This window comes from Pagrus major, chromosome 13, assembly GCF_040436345.1.
Source record: "Pagrus major chromosome 13, Pma_NU_1.0".
Taxonomy (NCBI): Eukaryota; Metazoa; Chordata; class Actinopteri; order Spariformes; family Sparidae; genus Pagrus; species Pagrus major.
In genome coordinates this window covers 9,381,847-9,398,087 of record NC_133227.1, presented here as the reverse complement: position 1 = coordinate 9,398,087, position 16,241 = coordinate 9,381,847, and positions in this window count along the sequence as shown.

Here is a 16,241-nt window from a genome sequence, read left to right as displayed (position 1 = left end):
TGGCTGCAGAGAAAGCTGCGTGTATTCTGATTATTGCCACCAGTGATGTCACTCATTGGTTGAGTTGCATTTTGGGTAATGTAGGCACCAGGTTTTGAAAAGGAAGAAGCATATGTGGAATAAAAAAAAAAATACAATATCTCTGTCTAAAACTCATAACTGTCCATCATGAGTCCAACAGTGTCATAGGAGTGAAATGCTATACCAGTGGACTGCTTTTCAAAACCTAGCACCTACATTACCCACAATGCGTTGAGTTTCATCACTGGAGGCAATTTATCCAATTACATGCAGCTTCCTCTGGAGCCACAAAAGGCTTTACACTACTTTTTTCACATATGCAGTAGCATTCATCAAGACCTGAAAACATACTTTAATGTGTAAAATTGGTGGAGTTAACCTTTAACAATAAGTTGCCACTGAACAGCTGTTCAAAAAGTCAATTTAAACACAAGGGGAATACAAAAAACAGGGGGTCATGGATAAATAAATGCCCAAGACGAAGTGGAAAAGGTTACATGTTATGTAAAAGCAACAGGAGTTCAGTCAGCTGCCCCCTCCTCCAGGAAACCCATTACTTTCTCTACGTGACTGTATTCAATGAATAATGAGTGGATTAACAGACTCACAGCAGCCCAATTAGTTTATAAGAACTAGAGGCAAAACACATCTCTTTTATAAATATGTGTAAAACTGTTGTTGCTGTGCTCTGTGTCCTAAAACAGCACATTTAAAGGAACAGTTCAACATTTTCAGAAGAGGCTTATCCGCTCTCTTGCTTAGTCAGATGGGATGATCGATGCAGCTATGTGAAGCCAGAGGCATCAGGGGTTATTTTAGCTTAGCTTAGTGTGATTACTGGAAATAGTGGGGAACAGCGAACCTGGCTCTGTCCACAGGTGAGAAAAATCTGCCTGCCAGCATCTCGACAGCTCACTAATTAACACATCATATTTTGTCTGTTAAATTTGTTGAAAAACTGAAGTGTAAACACGACACATTCACAAATTTTTGGCAGGCGCAATAACTTCTTGGAGTCTCCGTTGGTAGCCTGGCAACCTCATGGTGATGACATGACTTCAGGGAGTTACTCCGAACCAAGAAATAGTCCGATACATAAGCCCGTCGAAAACCATAACATGTTGTTTTGATACCATTTGTAAACAAACAGAGTATAACATGTTTATTTGTGAGCTTTACAACCGGATTAGATGTCTCCCCCGTCTCTAGTCTTAGCGCTGAGATAAGCTAAGCTAAGCTACCAGCTGCTGATGGTAACTTCATCTTTAGTGTAATGATATGACAGGTATCACTCAATTGTCTCATCTAACTCTCAGCAGGAAAGTAAAAGAAAAAAGGCCAACTGTTCCTTTAATTGAGTTAACACATTTCATGTTGATGCCGTTTCATCTTGAGGTCTGAGCAGCTTTTTTCAGAGGCAGCTGGCAAAGCAATAATGTGGTTTTGACCCAGCAACCATAAAGTCTCCACAGCCTAATGTGCAGAAGAAGCGGACTGAAATAAAAGTTTATAACACCAGAGAGTAGAATATTAACAAAACAACATGTAACTCACTGTCGGCTGGTGTTTCCAAGCAACATTTTTTTTCACATCGTGTCACCTGTCATCTTCTCTTACAGGTGCCAGAGATGCTCTGTGCCCTCAATTTTCCCTCCATGAGAGAAAACTTCAAATAATCATCATGAAAAGAAAGATATGCTCCATTTAGAGCGTTAACTGGGGAGCTCTTTTGTTCGCCGCTCTTCACACCTCATTTGAGATCCTGGGCATTAGTTTGATATTGCTACGGCTCTGTGTGGAACAATTTCGTTTTAAAAAGGCAAAAATACCTCTGAAACGGCCACATGGGGACCCTGCAGTCGCCAGCAGTCACTGAATCACTCCAATCTTGAGACGGTAGAGTGAAAATCACGCGCTGTGCAGAGAGAGTGCATGCACTGAAGACTTACTGTAGTAAAGTAGATATTGGTGCCAATTTGGAGCTGATTTATGAATTGATTTAATAATTACATTGGCATATCTTAAAGGAGCACTATGTAGTTTTGGAGAAGAAATTCAAACAGATTTTTTTCCCATAACTGGATAAACAAGCTGCTCTCGGAGGAAAATAAGGTCCCCAGAACACTGTTTGAAGCTAGAAAGGTGGCAGGGTCCGCCACAAATAAACAGTATGAAATTGTATTGTCCTTGAAGGTTTGTTTATTCAGTTTATTCAGTCATGAAAACATGTTTAGGCATAAAAAGAAAAAAATCAGTCAATGAAAATCTTTCTCTTCTGATTAAAATGTCTTCCCCAAAACCACGTAGTGCACCTTTAAACAACATTATCCCACTTCTCAGCAGCAGATTCCAAATTAAAAGCATCAAATTAACAAAATTATGATATAAAAATATTTTGATATTAACTTCAGCTCAACACAAAACAACACATTTGTATGTTCATTGCAATCAGTTGTGCTCTCTATTCTCTTTCTCACTGTAATATGTGAAATATTCATGTCTCATACCAGGTGACACGGATGATGTTACTTCAGCCAGGTACATATTTTTCTCCACTCCTATAAAGCTGGTGTGTCATTCTGCAGTAATGCAGCCTTTTCCAGTTACAAAAAGTAACTACTGATTGTTCAATAACTGTTGATCGCTCCAACATGCAGCATCTATAAAACAAGGCTACAAGCAGAAACACCAGCACAACAGATTGTGTGGATGGCCTGCTGATATCTGTGCGTGCTATTATTGAAACACACACTCAGCCTTCTGTGCAGAGGGCTCTTTCTTCTAGTAATCACAGTTTCCTGGGAATCAATATTTAGAAATAGAAAACCCGAGCTGTTGTGTTGCAGCACCATCAAGTGCAGTTGCAGGAATATGCTGTCTTAAAAAAACCTTTTACTCTCAAAAGTTGCATTGATTAGACCGCACAGCTCTCCAGCAGATCATGCAGCCCATGTAGAAAAGACCTGTCATGTGTTTACAGTGACTGTAAAATTGTCAGCAGTCACTAATTAACCACAACAGGTCTGTGTAGATTGGCACGCTGCATGTGGCCGAGCGGCGCCTGCAAACACTCACAGGTGACATGTGGACATTTTTATTTCTGTGTTTGTGCCAGAGAAAGCCTCGAGGGATAACAGGGAGTAGCGTGGGTAAAAATAGGAGAGGACTCTTCTCTGTGGCTGCTGGGGTCCTTCATCAGTAACAAGCTGAGGGACCCTGAAGGCGCACAGTCACATCTTTAATCTTTACAGCCAAAATGCGCATTTAACGAGCGGATAACTAACCTGTGGGATGTTGGGCATTGGAACTTCGCTCGTGGAGATCAATGTTCCTCCTTTGGAAAATTCTCCCGACACCACATGAGAAGCTGAAAACGCACGCGTAAAAGCTTAAAATCAACTTCTTGAATTCAGCATCCCTCAAACGTGAAAAACTGCGGTGTGGATCTGCGTGGAGCTTGTTAACGTGTGGTTGCCTTGTGCTGGCGGTCCGTCTTTCTCTTGTTTTGTTTTTTTAGTCTAGTCTGCATTCTCTCCTCTCATGTTTGGAGACTTAGTAGTACTCCCACTGTACATCCAGACTCGCTCCGCTCTGATCACGACTCCCATTCGGTCTTATTTGGGGGGGAAGAAAAAACGCAGAGCGGCGCACACCGCAGTCAGCTCACCGCGCAACAAATCCTGGAGACGAAAACACGCAAAAGCGAAGTTTCCGACGCGTCCAGTTTCTCTCCAGGGTGTGTTTTCACCGATGTGCTTCTCCACTCGACTTATCCACCTGTTGGGGGGTTAGACTGGGCACAAAGCAGCGCCTCCAGAAATAAACGTGGAGCGGCCAGATGCCTGGCAGGCGGTCTGCAGGGCGCTGCTGCAGACTGGTCGTGCGCACTTGGAGACGCATTGAGCACTGTGGCACCGCATGAGGGGGAAAAAAACACAAACAAGCAACTCAGCCAGACAGACAGCCTCTATTAAAACAAGGAAAGATCACACTTAACAAACTTACATAATTCTTGTTTCCCAAGCGTGTGCCAGACACAGATATAGGGCGGATTATTCTGAGAGCATCTTGGGCTTATTGATTTGCACTGAAAACCAGTGACATTATCTATTCTGCCTACAGCTCAGATGTAAAAGCATTAAAGGCTACATACACACGACATAGTATGACAGATATGATGAGTAAATGCATTATATTCTGTTTATTCGATGGTCTGTAATCTCCATGTAACATCCACAGATGTAAGTGTAGGTTTTGTGACAGCAATAACATTGTAAGTGGTAAAATTACACACCATGAGGCTGCACATTGAGCCTTCAGTGTGTCAGAAGTTTGTAACACATGAATAAAGGTGATGTAGACCTTTTATCACAAACTTTTTCAGGCAGAACAGTTCCAGACAACTACTATTAAAGGAACAACATGTCACTGTCAGCTGTTTCTAAGCAACGTTTTTTCTTACAGGTGCCACTTGAAGCACAAATGCTTTCGATGCGCTGTAAGAACTTAAAATAATCATCAGGAGAAGAAAGATTTCCTCCATTTAGAACTTTTCTTACTGAGAGCTCCTTTTGATCGCCGCGCTTCACACCTCATTTGAGATCCTTGGTATTAGTTTGATATTGCTACGGCTCTGTGTGGAACAATTTCGCTTTAAAGCAAAAATACCTCTGAAGCGGCCACATGGGGATCCTGCAGTCACATTAGGAAATGTAGATCGTCTGAGACAACTTGGCACTAAGAGTGCTGATATGTCTCCCGTTCATTTTATAAACTATGAGTGTCACACTGCATGTTCTCCTTGGGTTTGATAGGACTCATCCTGGGATTGGGTGTTGATTTAAAGTATTGACTTTCTGCAAACCACACATATGTTGAAATGTTATATGCATCAACGTGTGTCATATCACATTCACATTACTTATATAAGCTGACATTCGTGTTGAGAGGTGAAGCGGGTGATGGTGACATTACAGCTGGGCGAGACGGGTGCCAAGCCAGAGACCACTGTTCGAGACAGAGTTTCAGCATTAGTAAGTGCGAAACCACTGGGTATCTTTGATGAGACATGGGACATTTTCCAGCTGTGTTTTTGGCAACAGAAGCCAAAACTGTTATGTTTTTTTGCTAAAGAGCCCAAATAGAGGAGACTGAGGCAAACAAAATACAGGTAACAAGAGGCAGGTGATAAAAGGCTGCCAACAAAAAGGCAGCCACAGGAGAATCGAAGAAAAATACAAAAACTTAGGACAAAGCAGAAAGCCACAGGGAATAACGACACAGGAAGGCAGACGTACCAACGAAGAGTGAAGAAAAAACACTGACTTAAAAACACAGAAGCTGTGAAACTTCTTACCTACAGTAACCAGGGCATAAGCACGGAAAGTCACAAAATAAAACTGAAAACTGAACCTTAAGAAACGTAAAGCTGCAACATAAAGAAAAGTCAAGTTTCAACAAATCTGTTTGCAGAAACGTACAGTACATTGCAGAAATTTCCCACATTCGGCCGAATGTCTCCCTAATATCTGACTTTTATTTGATGGAAAACAACAGAAACAACAACAACACAGGACAGGACAGGAAAAATAGTGATAATATACTGCAGAATATTCACAAGGAGTGTGTAGTGATTTTATAATAAAAATAAATGTCTTATACTGTCAATGAAAATACATGAATGATAATATAGATGATGCCGTAATTCTGTCAAACCTTTTGCAGTGTATTATTTAAACAGTTAAGACTCATTTCTTAGACAAATAATTATCACCATATTCATGAATATGGATAGCCCCTCCCGTCCATTCTGACTCCTTCATCAGTGGGCTGCTCACGCTGCACATAAAAGTCAAGTTATATATCAGGTTGCCCACTAATTTCTCCCAACAGCTTATCAGCTCACTGATCATAGTTCAAACACAACTTCCAGCTCTCTCTCTCTGCCTGACTTGCAGGCCTGTTGATGCTGTAAATTCTTCCTAATAGTGTGTAATGCTGTTGAAACTCCTCTGACATGTTTATAGTCTCATGGCCAGACTCATTCTTTGTGGCTGTCTGTGGATATGTTTGTGTGCGAGTTTATGTTGGAAGGTCCTGTCCCACCGGTGAAAGGTGGCTGGGGATAGATTCCTGGATGTGGAGAGCCTCTGATCATCAGAGCCAGCTTCTGTCAGGATGGAGACACTGAGACATTTGTTTGCGTAGATTGGACAGAACATGGATTAGTCGGCTTGTACCAATTAGTGTGTGTCTTATTTCTAAAAGCACATAATCAGGACTGTGTTGAAGTCATATGTACAGTAAGTTGTCACTTTTTGTATGATGCATGCTGATAAATACTGTAGGACACTTTAAACACTCATCACTTTAGTCATTCTAGAGAAAATTACAGAACCTCTCCTTCTCTTCCTGCACTTTTGGCTTCCTCTTAAGGATTTTCTTAATTAAAAATAATTTACAGTTTCATGTCCCCGGTGCTGCTAATTTTCTTTGATGTGCTCTATAGAGTCAAATTAAATGGCTGCACCCGTGGGATAACAGGGTTGCCTGAAACTCAGCCTGAAAATCCCACATGGAGGCTTCTCTCGGGTATATGGCAACTCTCTGAATCAGCTTTATTGGCTAAGAAGCGTATGTTTACACATGCAAGGAATTTGACTCTGTTGCTCCTGAAGTTACACACAGTGCCAAGAATAATCTTCAGGAAGACAGAAATATACAGGAAGATAAACACAAGGACAACAAAGCTGAACAAAGTTTAGGTAAAAGCAACATTTCACCAAATAGGCCATGAGTAGGTGAAAAAAAAATGAATGTGTACATAAATATATATACGTATAAAAAGCAACAATGAATGAAATGTCTGCAATAAATACTGAATGGGTAATGTAATATATATTACTTTATATACTGTACATGAAGTAGGTGGATATGTACAGTATGTAATATGCATACATGTCTATAAACAATATATGCAGTGTGCTTAGATTTATATGTACTAGTGATAATGATACATACATGTTAAAAAACAAAACAGTGTGCATCTAAACTGTTAAAGCAGCTAAGGAACTTTCATTATTTGTTAATTCTGGCGGCCCCTGTAGCCAAAAGCAGTAAGAGCACCACTGTCTCTTGTTGTAAAGACCTTAATCAGGCAACATATTTTTTAACACAGCTCTTTGCAGGATTCATGGCGATGAGGTAATACTTTGTTTTAGTGCCCTGCTGCACCACCAAACCTCCTCAGCTCGCCACTGTAGAAAATAGTTTGAATTTTATGACTCATGCAACCTGGATAACTCCTAATCCGACCCTGCGACAGGCGTTAACATTAAATACAATACCCATATTCTATATAAAAGGACAGTCTTTTCACTGAAGGTCTTGTTTGCTTATGTAGGCCATACAGAGGCATCAAAATTAAATGTTCCCTGTTGTACTTATGTAAATGTATTATTATAATTAATTGTAATATTCCCCTTTAAGGCTCAATAACTACATCTGTTTATCCAATGAAACTGATAAAGGAACACACATTCTCACAGACACGCAAAGCAGCAATGAACTGATCATGACAAGAAGGTTGAAAATTGAATTAGATTTAAATAAATATGACATATTAGTAATGTCTCTCACCATTCTGTACCAGTAACACAGACATGATACTCACAGTCAATCAAAGATATAATATGTTAGATTTCCACATTAACATTTCTAAACAGTAACTAGAACTTTGTTACATACTTTGTTGAGTTTTTTACTTTCAACATTGTTCAAACTCAGAGAAATCAAGTGTGTTTTATTTGGCTGCCTGTTGCTATAACTTCCAGGGAAACATCAGATAATACATCAGAGAAAGAAGTTGGCGACGTAACTCAACACAACGTGAATTTCTTTTAAAACATTACTTCATCCGTGGACATTTCTTCCTGAGTCACACATAGATTTTAATCAGCAATGGTGGTTGTTTAACAATGAAGACTACAACTCTCATGATAAACTACCTATGTCAGAAATTATAAACTGTGCGTACACTGCAATATCAACAATCTCGGAATCCATCAGTTATCCTCTGCTGACAATTTAGCCCCGGCCAATTTTTTTTTAGGAGCATCTGGATAACAAATATCCAGACAAAGACTTCCTGTTCTGTGGGCTGATCATTGTTCACAGTCTGATTTACAACTTGAGACTGGGAGTTAAGAGAGACAACTTAAAAAGCTAATAAAATGCTAAATCTTCACCACATGAAAGCCAGTTCCAGAGATTTCACTTCTTTTGCTCTCCACGTGGACTGTACCTGCATGCCACCACAGCCCGCTCCAACATGAACTGTATATTACTCAGACTACAATGTACAATGGACTACAAATGGAAACCAAAAACGGTTCCAAAATCTTGTCCCTTGCCTCTTCATTCATGTGCAGTTATTTGTTTGCAGAGATTAACACGTCAATAACTCTCTGCCGGCTCTTTTCTTTGCCATATGCTGATGAGCACATTTTCAAACAAAAGCTGAAGCAGATTCAGGAGCATGTAGAGCGCATTTAAATAATCTCCTTTACAGTGTACAGCAAGAGTGTGTGTGGCTGACAGGTCAGAAATCAGAAGATATTATTGAGTCTATAAATAGTCGAGAAGCTAATTCTTCTCCCATAAAAGGGCCTTTAAAGGGGACTGATTGGAGCGGATATTTAAACAACATCCAATGTGATGTGGAGGGGGAAGCAAAACAGTAGACTCCACTCGCCTCACTTACACTGATTTATTCACTTTTTAAAAAGCTTCTTCATGACAGCATAGACCTTTTGTCATAATGAGGGAAGCACTGGTTGAAAGTTTGCATGCAGGGGAAGCACAGCACGACCTCTGCTGTGGGGTGGTGTGGAAGCAGGGGGGCTTCTGTTCTATTTCACTTAGTTGCCTGGTGGTGAAATCCGCTTATCATAAAGTGTTGTTTCCCTCGTTATTAATAATGTTACAGCATATTGCAGGGTGAGCATTAAGACAGTGTTATTGCAGTGCTTGTTGATAAGACTATTTCACAAACTATTCTGTTGCTGCAGCACATTCAGAGCTTTCGGGGTGTTGCTTCAGTCCTCTCAGCTGCTTCATTGTGGCACCATGGAGATGGGAAGCAGGGGTGCTGCTGATGGGGCTGCAGCACGCCCTAAAAGTAAAAGGCATTATAAAAACCGGCATTTGATTCGTATAAAAACTTCCTTTGATCATGAAGCCTGACGTTGCTTGACAATTCTCTCATTAATCTGTCAAGTGTATGAACTAGACTGCAGACTGGAGTCTGTGTTAACCGTGACAAACAGGCAGATCTGCGTTAAATGCACATGAAAAGAAATGTCCTTTACATGTAACATTTGCTGAATTTACAAGAAGGACCAAATAATTAAGGATTTGTCATAGAAAGCATTACACAAAGTTTATAAAGTGTCTCCTAACTCAACAGCTCACAAAATGTAAAGATTTTATAAAGGAGTCTGGTGAATTGCTCTCCCTGTCCATCCAATGCTTTGACCTTTAGTATGTTCGTTTTCACGTATACTGTCTGCTGTGTTCAAATTGTTGTACATTTTTGTTGATAACTAATCAAATTTAAAGAATACAAAAAACATGAACGTTGCGCATCGTCATTATACCGACTGATATCTTAGCATTCCAAACAAGACTGACTTCCAGCTGTGTAGCACTTTTCACACAAAATGCATATTTTTTGCAGATGCTTATTAATGAACAAGCAGCGAGCGGCCTTGCAGTTAAGGGTTGCATGAGCTTTAACAGATGGTGCTGTTCTCATCAAGGTAAGAGGAGACTCAAGAGAATGTGCAGCAGGCTGTTTCTGCAACTACAAAGCAGACAGGCACCCACTCCGTCTGTGAAATGTAACATGCCCGCTATTCGAATTCGAGCATCCAGTTGGCAGTGACATCTCCCTCTGCAGCCTCCCCTCTGTCCGTCTGCCTCCTCTGTCTTCCCCCTTTTTTCTTGTTCCTATCTCTCCCACACACTGTCTCACACCGCCGCAGGTTAAACCCACTTTTGTTAAAAGCTCAACAAAGAGTTGGACTGCTCTCCGTTACAGAGGTATTTTTGTGTGTGTTCCCTGAAATCTAAACTTGTGCTCTAACCCAGAGTTTCTCTTTTATCTCCATGGAAACGCAGCACCGTCCTCATCCTGTCCCACGCTTCTGAGAATAATCAGTCACCCTTTCATGAAGTTACACCATGCCATGTATAGAATCATTTTTTGAAAAAGGCGGTGCCCCCTGTCAACATCGTGATTATATAAGTTGCAGGTTTTCATAACCCCCTCTTTTCTTCAGGGCGCATCTGTGGGAGTCGAGCAGTATTTTGTATCTGTGGCTCTTGGGTGTTTCCTGAGGTCATCTCAGCTGTTTAAATCCCCATTACTCTCATGCTCTGTGCCATGCTGCTGGGTAATTAAAAATGATCTGTCTCTGTCTTCCCTGGAGATGTACTGAGGCTGATTCTGCCACCCTGTCTCCCCGTCACACAGCTCATATTTGTTAGAGCAAGGAAAAGTGAGCATAAAGAGGAAGAACAATACCTCAGCTATGCACAGTGAAGGGCAATCATTTACTTTTATATGTCTGTGTTTTATTTCCTATCACTTCCTTTTTGTTAAAAAAAATGTCATTGTTTTGTGTCAACCCAACTGTCAGAATAAATGTTTGAAATATACATTTCTGGGAACCATGGATATGCTGAAACTTTACTTTTCTTTATGTTGCAACTCTATGGTTCTCTGTGTTCAGTTTTCACTGCTCATTGTCTGGTTTAGGGCAAAAAAATCCCCACTTGGTTAGGGTTAGGAAAAGATCATGTTACCTGGTTCTGTTGCAACAAACACAGCTAGAAAATGTCCCGACCCGAACAGTGTTCTCTCACTTGACGGCCGACTTGTCAGCTCATATAGATGTAATTGGAACGTGATGTGACACATGATGTAGAAATATAGATGTGAAACATAAGAAACGTAGAAATTTGAATATATATATGTTTGCAGAAATGTGAAATGCCAATCGTTTTATTCTGGCGACAGGGCTGTGTTTACAGAGCAGGGTTACTGAACACTCCCAATATATAACTAATTTGCTTTGCCAGATTTCTGTGGTGTGAAATGTAATTTCTGTCAAGATTTGTTTTTTTCAACTATCCAGTTAATGTTCCAACCTTGTAGTATACTGCACAGAAGCTGCAGGGAGTAAGACATGATGGATGGTTGGGCTAATAAACCATGTGTATCAAAATAGGACCCAAATGCAGACACACAAAGGCAGACAGGTTGAAAACAGAAAGCAAACTTTAATGAGCTGATGTCCAATGTGAAATCCAAAGCAAGTAACAAAAGACAGCTGACAGAAAGTCCAAGAGAAACACAAAACCTAGGACAAACCAGAAAACCACAAGAAAGAAATGAGAAACACAAGGAACACAGGAGGGGAACAGAACACTGGGAACACAGATGAGCAGGAAGTAGACAGTGACAACAAGACACAAAAGGATAAAACAAGAAATAAAACGAGAAATTCCTAACCAAAAACCGAAACCATGACACAGGTGACAGGGATTCGTGGTCCAGGTATGGTAGTGTTGTATCCAAAATCACTGTACGAGGTCAGGCAATGATTATCGCTTCACTGACTGTTGCGCTGTTGATGTTTTACATATTTTAGAAAACATATTTTCCCTCATCTTTGCCAATTTGCCTTATAAGCATTAAAACGTTGATAGTGGTTTAGCTCCTAGAGGGGAAACAAATGACAAATTCTGACAGGCTGCTGATAACAACCATAATCTGGGCAGCACTTAATAAGTACATGTTACCGGAGAGCAGACATTTTTTTAAAAATTGTATGGAAATGCACTGTTGGCATTGTAACGCATATGACAATAAATCCATTGAATCCTTGAACTTGTCATCATTTTCTTTCATTTAATGTGAAAACACTTAAACTCAGAGCTTCAGGTACATATCCTGAGAGCGATGGACAGTTATTCCTGGATATAAATACAGTACAGTGAGAATAAATTCTCGTGACCTATAAAGAGTCCCTTGTACTGCTGAAACACCGTCTTTCCTGGGAGTTCTACTACAGTTTATGAGTGATGCCACGGACCAGTAAACAGCTCTTCCTAAGAATCCAGCAGCAGCAGAAATGGCTCATGCTGCCCGGCTATCATTCTCCAGACCCCAGAGAGAATAAACAGATTGTCTCAGAGTACACACAAGTCCTCTGTAAGTACATCCTGAAGCTCTGCGCTACTGTGCAAGATGTTCACCAACGTTGACCCTTATGAAAGAGCGGCTCTGACTCCGCTGCAGTGATCCGTCAAGGACAAGGCAGTTATCTGCAGTTATCTCCGGCTTATGTAACAATAAATGCAGCGGTATGCTTTACCCCTCACTTGTATGAAAGCACAAAATGTTCCCAGAGCGCTGTAAGATTTCTTTTCGATTTGTTTTGCAATGAGACCACCGCTGAAGAGTTTTATTCGGGTCATTAAACTACAGATAGACGAGGGGCATTCAGACAGTCTGCTTGTTAATGTTGCACATTCAAAGATATGTATTATGAATCCATTAAAGGAAATAAACAATGATCCTTTCCTGCTCTTTTCTGTTCTATAGCTACCATGCTATTACCATCAGGACTCAATTGAAAGTAGATGCCCTTTAAATTTCACCAGTTTTCACAACATCATAATACATCTAGGTGCCCACTTTCCTCTTCACTTTTCACCCTCAGCTGTACATTTACTTGCTGATAAATTGAATGTCTACAGTCTGCTTTTAAAGATACTTTGCAGGAGAAAAACTGGCTGTATTTTAGCCTTAATTAAACTTACATTTGCAAAAGCGAACCGCTTTTCAAGCCTTTCCCAGATGACACTGACATAACTTAAGGACGGTGAATAATAAAAGAGCAGTCTTTAATCTGGAGAGATGTTTTGACATACCTTCACACGCCGGAGTGCATCAATTCACATCTACAAGAGGGTGCTGCCAGGACAGGACTGTTTGAGTATGACAGAGTGTTTGTTCATTTCATCCTCACCTGAAGTTTCCGAAAGGCTGTAGCACTCCAGCTGGGGCACACACCTACTCTTCAGAGAACATGATATCTACAGTGTGAGTGTATTTTGTATTAGTTAACGAAGGAATAGGTCAAAAACTTCAGCCAAAACGGGACAAAATGCCCTCTCTTCACTATAAATATGTGCAGGCCGGTGCCCCTCTAACAGCCTGAGTCTGCCACTGCATATGACACTCACTTGACTGGTTAAACCAAGCAGAGGTTCCTTAGGATACTTGCAATGGAAGAGGTTGTATAAGCCAGACAATTTTTGCTTTTTCATTGTGCAGGATTTGATTTATGGTTGGTCCCACTTTTCATTATCTCTGCTTTTAATAAGAAATCCAGTTATATGCCCCGTAGTCCCTCAAAACCCTTCCAATGATCCTGTAAGAGACTGTCCTGCCAAGAAACAAAGAAAACAGCATAACTCTTTAGCAAGTTCCTTCGCTTACGTTCTTGTGACAAAGCCCTACAGCTGCTGATGTAGTAATAATGACCGCCGCAAACGAGGAAGTCAGGTCACGTTATAGTAGAGCAGCATAGGGGAGGAGGTTGGGGCGCACAGACAAATGATGCATTTTGTCACTTAATTTGGAGCACTTGTACTGTAAACACTGCTGAGCACCAATTAAAGTGCAGAGATCCATCTACTATACAAGCCTGCAGTGAATTAGGTGTCCCTCAGTTTCACTACATTCAGAAAACTCTTCGCTCCGTCTGCTGCTCAGAGTCTGCTGTCTAAATGATGGACTGGGCAGATAGTTCAGGCAGCACTGAGGAGCTGGTATTTCTACTTTGTCGCCCTGTATTCTTCAGCGCAGTCTCCAACACATCACTGATTACTCAGCGTAGCTTCTGAATATAGAAAATAAAAAGAAGCGTTACTCCGGTTTATTGCACTTGCCTGATGTTGGGGGATTTGCTACTGACAGAGTTTTAAAAAAATGGTTGCAACAGAGAGGAGACAAACTGACTTTTAGCTCACAGAATGGGTCAAGATTAAAAAATGGTGAAATCCTCAGGCAACAGTAAACATCCAGCAGCTTTTAAGACAGATTAAATGATACAGGGCTGCATGTTTTCACATGGTCAGTAGTACACCTCATTAAAAATTCAGTTTTTCCACATTTATTATTGACTTCAGTTACTGTGTCAGAATAAATGATATGCAGGGGTGGACTGTGAAAACAATTCAGGCCAGGAAGCTAGCCTCAGTTCAGGCCAGTCTGCACATTTCACAACACCAAGTGTTTTGTTGAACATTTCTTTTACATTTAGTTTAATAAAACATCCAAAGTAGTGTCCAAGTATCCAAAGTGTCTTAGTCCATTGCACTTCCATAACAAAGGGAACAAGAATGAATATTCATATAGATCATTTTTGTGCACATCTGGAGTGATTGTTTTGCAGCTGACATTTCCTCTTAGGGCAGTGACTGGACTTATTTCAGGGGCCAGTGGCCATATAATAATGTTAACAGTTAACGTTTCTGCAAACCACAGACGATCCAAGGTTGACACCTGTAGCATGTTCACATTAAATGCTTATTAGCCGACTTCCGCAGATCATACCGGTGTCCAGTTCTGAGTGACTGTAGCTACAGTGTTTCCTCTTTCATTTACACATTTGGTTTAGCATTTTTAACACTGCAGGCAAATCAGCTTGCCCGACAAATCAGCTTGCCCGACCATCAGAGATCTGTTCAGTCAGTCCAGGTCTCTTGATATGTACAGGCACAATCCACTGCTGGAAAAGCTTTCAGACGGAGTCAGTGTTTGGGTTATTGTGAAAAACAGGAATTGACAGCAACTTTATATCTCTGGTGGCACTAATCTCTGCTATTGGCCTGAGCTTTTGTCTGGTTTGCTATCATATCAGAGCTGCAGCATCAGCATTCAACCGATTTAGCATGGCAGCCTGTGTGACCACAAGGGCGATGTAATCATCCCAACCATCTGATAAGTATCAGCCAAACGCTCCTCTTCTCTGGCCACTTTTTCAGTATTTTTTGTTGCAATCCGAGCTGCACAATAATTGATGGTTTTAAGATTTAAAAAGTGACATTTCAAGTAGACACTGCCCTGTAGATGTAATACCATAACACAGTATTAAGAAGTCAGTATTTATTGTTCATTACGTTGAAAGATCAGGCTGTATTGTATTTATTTCCAACTTCACTTTTAATTTAGTCTTTTGTCTGATCCTGTAATCAATGGTCATTTGTACTCAGTGAACAGTCCGTGAAGGGTCCCGCCCAAGGATACTTTGAACAGATACATGGCCACTGACACAAATTAGCCTCTGCCTGTATCAAATCCCCATTAGACCTAATTTACTGGGCTTCCTTCCTCCTTCTTTCAAGTCGTCAGTTTCTAGTGGTGGGTCTATCATGTGTCTCCAGCACTGGGGAACCACTGCACAATGCACCACAAGAGAAACCGCTGAAGGGCAGATAATGAAGCTAAGGAACCAATATGCCTTCACTTGAATCAAGCTTCTCCAATGCACTTTCAGGAGTAGCTTTTTTAATTGTTGAGATACAAGCATGACAACTGCACCAGTCACGTTTTTGATGTTGTTTAGTTAAATAACACCACCGCTGCAGGTGCACTGTCTAATCTCATCCGCTGTTGATTTCCCCCCGAACCTCAAGCATGTAAGTAATGCAAATCAGTGGGTCTGGAGGCTTTTAAAGCACAGATCTGTAATTATCTGTCAGCGTCATCCCTTTAATTGACAGGCAAGCAGTGCCAAATCTCTTCAAGATTCAAGGACAAACTGTAAGACAAGAAAATATACTTTTATAGGGTTTTTTTGTTTAAGAGTGAACAACACCAGAATTCAGAAGATCGGGATTTACAGTAAGTGCTTGAAACCAGAGGACAAGGAGAGGTGGACTCTGTGTTTACGTCATTGATGCTAACACACAGTCAGAGTTGATGAACAGTGTTTACCTGATGTCGAACTTTTAACACGAAGAAGCTGACGATATTATCATCACCATCTTGTTGCTGCAGTTTGTATTCATCCTGACACAAATTTAAAAAATGCACTACATGTTTATGCATGTATGTGTTGAAATAACTATATATATGTTCTCTG